The sequence below is a fragment of the Lepus europaeus genome, chromosome Y, assembly GCF_033115175.1.
Source record: "Lepus europaeus isolate LE1 chromosome Y, mLepTim1.pri, whole genome shotgun sequence".
Classification (NCBI taxonomy): Eukaryota; Metazoa; Chordata; class Mammalia; order Lagomorpha; family Leporidae; genus Lepus; species Lepus europaeus.
Window position 1 is genome coordinate 25,781,314 of NC_084851.1, and position 7,339 is coordinate 25,788,652.

Here is a 7,339-nt window from a genome sequence, read left to right on the forward strand (position 1 = left end):
GATTCATTTTCAATTCTATTTATATACAGAAGATCAATTTAGTATAAAGATTTCAACAGTTTGCACCCACATAGAAACACAAAGTGAAACATACTGTTTGAGTACTAGTTATAGCATTAAATCAAAATGTACTGCACATTAAGGACAGAGATCCCACATGAGGAGCAAGTACACAGTGGCTCCTGTTGTGGACCCAACAAATTGACACTCTAGTTTATGGTGCCAGTAACCACCCTAGGCTGTCATCATGAGTTGCCAAGGCTATGGAAGCCTTCCAAGTTCCCCGACTCTGATCATATTTAGACAAGCTCATAAAAGACAGGGTGAGGATAGTTACCAATGATCCTAAGAACAGGTCTGAACAATTATACAGCATTAAGTGGGGAAGAGAACCTTCAGTACACACAGGTTGGGAGTAGAACCATTGGTGGTAGAGTAGAGGTTATGATTACAAAGGAAGAGGCCCAAGTGCACTAGACAGGGTCCAGAACAAAGGACAGAGTCACCATTATAGAAACTTAAAATTTGGTACCACGTCACATCCTGACAGTACTCTAATATAATCTAAATAGTCTGATTAGTTGGTATCTCTATAAGATGAGAGACATAGGTCCTTCGATTTTTTCAGTTGGGCCCATACTGGGAAAACCAAAGTCCAAGATTTACTGGAAATTTTAGAGTCCAGAATTTTGGAACTTTGATTTTTTGAATGCCTGTCAAGAATGCCAAGGCTCAAAATCCAAAATACCTGGTTGAAATAAGATTCCTTAAAATCATGACATAACATAGACCAAATCTGATCATTGTAACAAGGTGATTATTCAAATCTTTGAAAATAAGTGCATATTTAAATAACCCATAGCTCTTAATAAAAATTCAGCTGTTTTTGAACAATTAGAATTTAACAGACATCAAGAGAACAAAATAGATTACTTTAACACATTGCTTTAACAGAGCATCAGATTTTAAATTATGTTAAAGAGAAATTGAGCTGCCTGTGATCTTATGCTGTGAGCTTTCCTTCCTTTACCTTCTTTCATATTGATGACTGTGTTTCTGTGTTTCTGTGTGTAACACATCTTTAAGTATCTTTTGCAGGGCAGGATGAGTGGCAACAAATTCTTTCAATTTCTGTTTGCTGTGAAAAGTCTTAATTTCACCTTCATTCACAAATGAGAGCTTTGCAGGATATAATATTCTGGGCTGGCAGTTTTTCTCTCTTAGTACCTGGGCTATGTCTCGCCATTCCCTTCTAGCTTGTAGGGTTTCTGATGAGAAGTCTGCTGTGAGTCTAATTGGAGATCCTCTGAGAGTAATCTGACTTTTCTCTCTTGCACATTTTAGAACCTTTTCTTTATGTTTCACTGTGGTGAGTTTGATTTCAACATGTCGTGGTTTGGATCTCTTTTGGTCATGTTTATTAGTGGTTCTATATTCTTCCTGTACTACGAAGTCTCTGTCCTTCTCCAAACCTGGGAAATTTTCTGCTAGTATCTCACTGAAAATGCCTTCTAATCCTTTCTCCCTCTCCATGCCTTCAGGAACTCCTCAAACCCAAATGTTAGGTTTTTTAATAGTATCCTGTAGATTCCTGACAGTATTTTTTAGATTTCTAATTTCCTCTTCTTTTCTTTGGTTTGCCTGTTTCCTTTCCTGTTCTCTGTTTTCTAAGTCTGATATTCTCTCTTTTGCTTCACCCCTTCTGTTTTTAAGGCTCTCTAATGTGTTTGTCATTTGATCTATTGGATTCTTCATTTCATTATGATTTCTCATCACTATCACAGTTTCTTGTTCTACTAGTTGTTTCATTTCATTTTGATTCCTGCTTAATATTTCATTTTTACGAGAGAGATTTTCTATCTTGTCCATGAAGGATTTCTGTAGTTCAAGAATTTGTTTTTGAGAACTTCTTAATGTTCTTTTCAATTTTTTGAGATCTGCTTCTTGCTTTTCTTCTATCTGATCATCTTCATAATCTTCAGTTGGGGTATCTTTTTCATTTGGGGGCGTCATAGTGTCTTCCTTTTTCTTGTTACCTTGGTTTTTGCATTTGTTGTTTGGCATATTGGAGATATTTGGATTCTTCACTTTGGGGTTTTTTCTTGTTACACTATGGCTCTATATTAAGTGGACTCTCTGCTTTCGGTGGAGCCTTAGAGGCTTGAGATGAGTGTGGCCTGAGAGCTGTGTTTGGTTCCTCAGGGTTGAGGGTGTGTCAAAGGTGACACTCCCAGGTTAGGCGTGGTAAATCTTTCTTTCTTTGTTTCTTTCTTTTTTTTTGATTCAAAATGGGAATGATTCCACACAGCTGAATGGAATTGGAGGTAGTTAGCAGGAAAATGATACACCCACAGGAGCCAGAGATCGGAAGCTCTTTCCCAAGGACCACATAGTGAATCTCTGCTGCCCTCAATGTGTGCTCCAATTCTCCTGCAGTCTCTCTCCCACTGTGTTGCCAAGCTAGATCCTAATCTGTTATTTCACCCCCCAGAGTCAGGTTTTTCTGCTAGGCTCAGGGCCGGTGCACACCTGAGGTCGCCCTGCTTATGACGTATGTCCAAAATGCTGCCTGCTGTTTGTCTTGCTATCCTTTGAGGGGTGAGCAGAGAGAGAGAGAAACTCATGTCTGTATCAGTCACTTTTTTTTTCCTTTCTCTCTTCTAGTTAGCCTGGTGAACTTTTACCCACGGAGTTTCAAGCCTCGTTCCCTCTAGTCTCCTCTTTCTGCTTGCTTGCTGGTGTCTCAGGCTATTGAAGTTCAGCTCACCTTGCATTCCAGTGCTGGTGTGTTGATTCTGCCACTGGTGTCCCAAACTTGGGCTCCCACACTCTCCACGCAGGTCCACTGTGAACCACTAGTTCCGGAAGAGTTTCCTCTGCTGTTTCTTCCCCTACTCTTCCTTGAACCTGCAGTATCTCCACTTCTGTTAAACTGTGTCTTCCTGGACTATCAGTGTGCTCCCTTCCTATTCCACTCTCTCCTATTTCTTGATTTTTAAAGGAATATCTGTACTACTTTTTTGATAGAGAATGCACTAATTTACATGTTTATAAACAGTGTGTAAGTATTTCCCTTCCTCCACCCCTCACCAGCACTTGAAACACTGTCTCTTGAATAATAGCCATTCTGACAGGAGTGAAATGAAATCTCACTATGGGTTAATTTACATTTTCCTGATGGCTAGTATTACTTAGCATCTTTAAGTTGATTTTTTGTGAGGATTCAAGCAGTTAAACATATGAAAATACCCAATGTGGGCTACTTATTTAGAAAGCGATAAAAAAAGAGAGAATGGAATGATAAATAGACAGATAAAGAATCTAAGAAACGGTTATCTTTTGTGAGACACAGAAGAAACCTCACTATTGAGGGTGAGGCTAAATATAAAAGAGGCAAAAAACACAATAGAAAAATGATAAATATGCATCTGATATAGGGTTAATATCATGTCCCGGGGAACTCTTACCTATAAATCAAGCCCCCTGTCCCATGCATCTCCAAGAGCCTGCTGCATTTAGGGTGCATGGAGTGGGGGACTCTGTGTCACGAGAGGACCCAGCTCTGTTGCTCTCTGCTGTCTTCAACATCTCTCAAAGCGGGGGCTTGCTGTGTGCACTTCTCCCTGGAAAAGAGATTATCTTGGCACAGCATCCCCTAAGCTCTTTTGCAACTGCAGGATGGAGTCAGGTGCATGCCAACATTCCAGAATCTTCTGAAACAAACAGCTGAGTACATGTGTACCTAAGGCTTGCAAATGAGACTGAGCAAATGAAAGCTCTGCACTCTTTTTTTTTTATTAAACTTTTATTTAATGAATATAAATTTCCAAAGTATAGCTCATGGGTTACAATGGCTTCCCCCCTCCCATAGCTTCCCTCCCGCCTGCAACCCTCCCCCCTCCCGCTCCCTCTCCCCTTCCATTCATGTAAAGATTCATTTTCAATTCTCTTTGTATACAGAAGATCAGTTTAGTATATATTAGGTAAAGATTTCAACATTTTGCCCATATAGCAACATCAAGTGAAAAAACTACCATTGGATTACTAATTATAGCATTAAATAGCAGGCATGGAAAGCCAAGATATCATGGAAAAAAAAAGACCTAAATGAATGATCTCTGTGAGTGAGATCCCAGTGGAAAGAACGGGGCCATCAAAGAAGGAGGTACCCTTCTCCAAAGGGAGGAGAGAACCTCCACTTTGACTATGACCCTATCGGAATAAGATCAAAGTCAGAGAACTCTAAAGGCTTCCATAGCCCTGGCAACTCATGACTGGAGCCTAGGGAGATTACTCACGCCATGAACAGGAGTGTCAAATTGTTAAGTCAGCAACAGGAGTCACTGTGTACTTACACCCCATGTGGGATCTGTCCCTAATGTGTCATCTAAAGCCAAGTGATGCTATGACTGGTACTGAAGCTCTGCACTCTTTTCACCATGTCTGAACATTCTGGTTTCTGGGAAGCCCTTCTCATTCTGATTTCCTGACCAGCATTCCCCCTGCTGCAGAGTCCAGAGGTGTGGCACTCATTCTTGAATGAAAGGGTGTGGGGTGCAGCAGCTGCTCTTATTCTGCATGGGGTTGCCATGAAGGACAGGCAAGGTCTGGTGTTCTGTGGAAGCATGTGGAGCCCAAAAAGCCTCCCTAAGAACACCAGGGAACATCAGCCAGTCCACTACATGGCACCAGAGGGGCTGACAGGGAGCAGTCACCAGCCATGTGCAGGTGTCCCTGCCAAGGTTGACAGCTCACTGAAGCTTCAGGCAGATAGGGTCAAGAAGCCAGCGTGTAGACACATGTTTACACCTGTTACAAACAGACATGTCGAATCTCTAGGTTTATGTGGGATCCGGCAGTGACAAAGATGGCAGTTGCATCTGAATGCTGGCTTTCTGCAGAGGTGTGTCCTAGCCCAGCAAGGCTGCAGCCCATGCCTGGATGATGCAAATAATGGGCCTCCTGCAGGAAATGGCTCTGCTTGTTTTGCTGGATCTGCATTCCCTCAGCTGAGAGCCTTGGCACTGATCCCCCAAGTCCACAGCCTAGGTATGTAACTCTCCATGTCAGCAACTCCAGGGGCTGCTTGGGTTGCCCTGGCTGGGGTTAGCCGAAGGACTACCTGCTTCCCATGGCTAATGTCGAGACACATACATGCAAAATTTCTATTTTAGGGTTTTTTTCACAAGCTTTAAGTTCCTTATAAGAAGGAACTATCCCAGCTGGCCACAAACCAGTCCTGGTTACAGCCAGCTGCAGATCTGCATCTTGAGGGCAGAGCAGAGAGTGGGCCCATCTCCTCCCACTGCACACCTGGCTCCCAGGCTCCTCTGAGCAGGGCTGCCAGTGTCTGCTTTAGTGAGTGCAGGAGAGGGAGGGATGACAAATCAAAATTTGAAAGTGCATGAACTTGAACCTGGGGCATCCCCAGGACTCTCCAAGCACCCCACCTTCACCCCAAAATTCAGAACAACTGTGAAAGTGCAAATGATAGTGAAGCCAAAAAGTTCTGTCAGAAGATGAAGGGGCCAAAGAACTGCTCCCTTTGGAGCTAGTACCCCATAACCTCTCTCACCTCTTGCTTTCTTCAGTGTTTTAAATTTCAATTCACTGATTTATGTGAAAAGGGAAGTGGGGAGAGAGAAAAGGAGAAAGGGAGAAGGGGGAGGGAGAGAAGGAGAGATGCAGAGAGGGAGGGGGAGAGAGGAAGAGAGAAAGAGACACTGAGCCTGCTCAAATTCACTGATTCACCTCTGAAATACCAATAAATAACCAAGGCTGGGTCAGATTGAAGGCAGAATCTGGAACTCTGTCCATGTCTCCCATATGGCTGGCAGGGGGCAGCTGATCCATTAGTGCTGCCTCTTGGGGTGTGCATGAGCAGGGCTTGAGGTGCTCATGAGCAGGGGCTTGGGGTATACACAAATAGGGGGTTGTGGTGTGCATAAGCAGGGCTCAGGGTGTACATGAGCAGAAAGTTAGGCTGTACATAAACAGGGGGCCTGGGATGTACATGAGCAGGGGCCTGGGGTGCGCATGAGCAGGCTCAGGGTGTACATGAGCAGAAAGTTAGGCTGTACACAAGCAGGGGGCCTGGGGTGTACATAAGCAGGGGGATGGATCAGGAGCACAGCCAGGACTCGATCCCCAGCATCTGACATGGGATGCAGGTGTCTGCACCTCTTTGATGTCTCAGCATAGGTACAGTATAGCCACTTCTGGTACCTCCAGCTTGTGAGACTTATGTGGGATTTTTACATTTTAATTCTTTTTGTTTTTAATTTGTGCAACTTAAAGTTTTTCCCATTTATCCCATTTATTTAAACAGCAAAGTTAATTTTAGAAGAAAACTTTAATAATTTGTATGAGTATTCAGTTGGATGCTACCTCCTTCTGTCTTTACGTGGCCAATGGGGTGACCCCTCGGTCCACTAGAACATCTACAAGATTTACTGAAATAATGTACATGGAGCACTTTATAAAAGGTCAGACACACTGAGACAGAATTATTCTGCATGTAGTCAAACACCAGGAAAATGTGGAATATGTTATTTAAGTTACTGCTTGTAAGAGATTGTGCTTGCTTTCAGGAAGAGAACATAACAATGATATTTTACAGATAAAGTCCAAGAGGAAACTTTCAAAATGCATAAATGAGTCACCTCAGGTCAAGGCATTGCCACCCTCCCAGCACCAGTGCACCTGGATGGGTCAAGTGCTGGATAGGAAGTGTGTGCTGAGCCATGCTAGGGAGCCAGGCTCAGCCACAGCCATAGGGGCAGCACTCTTGAAAGAATCCCCAGCTGGCATCAGAAAGTGTCCCCTATTTAAAGATGCGCCTCATTTTTAGCATCTTCCCTGAATGGGTGAGCTCAAAGTAAGGTTCAGGGAATGCTCGGGGCAAAAGTGTTTACTACAAAACCTACAGCCCTGGAATCAAAAGGAGCTGGGCCAGCCTTTGCCCTGCCTGTGAGGCTGAAGCTAGCCCTTTGGCCTTTGGAGCATCTCACCAAATTGATCCCCTGTGGCTCAGACTAAGGTTCAGATGAGGGCAGAGAGATGCCAGAGCAAGTAGAGGGTGCTCCTGGAGGCGGCAGGGACCTGCCAGGCCCTTGGAGTCCTGTGCATGTGTGCTGCAGGTGGCCAGCTGACCTACCTCGAGTGCCCAGGTGTTAACATGGCTAGCATGCTGGTCAAGGGCTGAGAAGCTCAGAAGGTACAGTGCAGCATGTGGGAACAGAGTTGGGGCTGGGCTCCCTGGCTCTGAGGTCTCTAGGAGGCATGGGATGCAGGAGATGGGACTCTGTGGAAACAGCATCCCTCCCTGAAGTGCATGTGC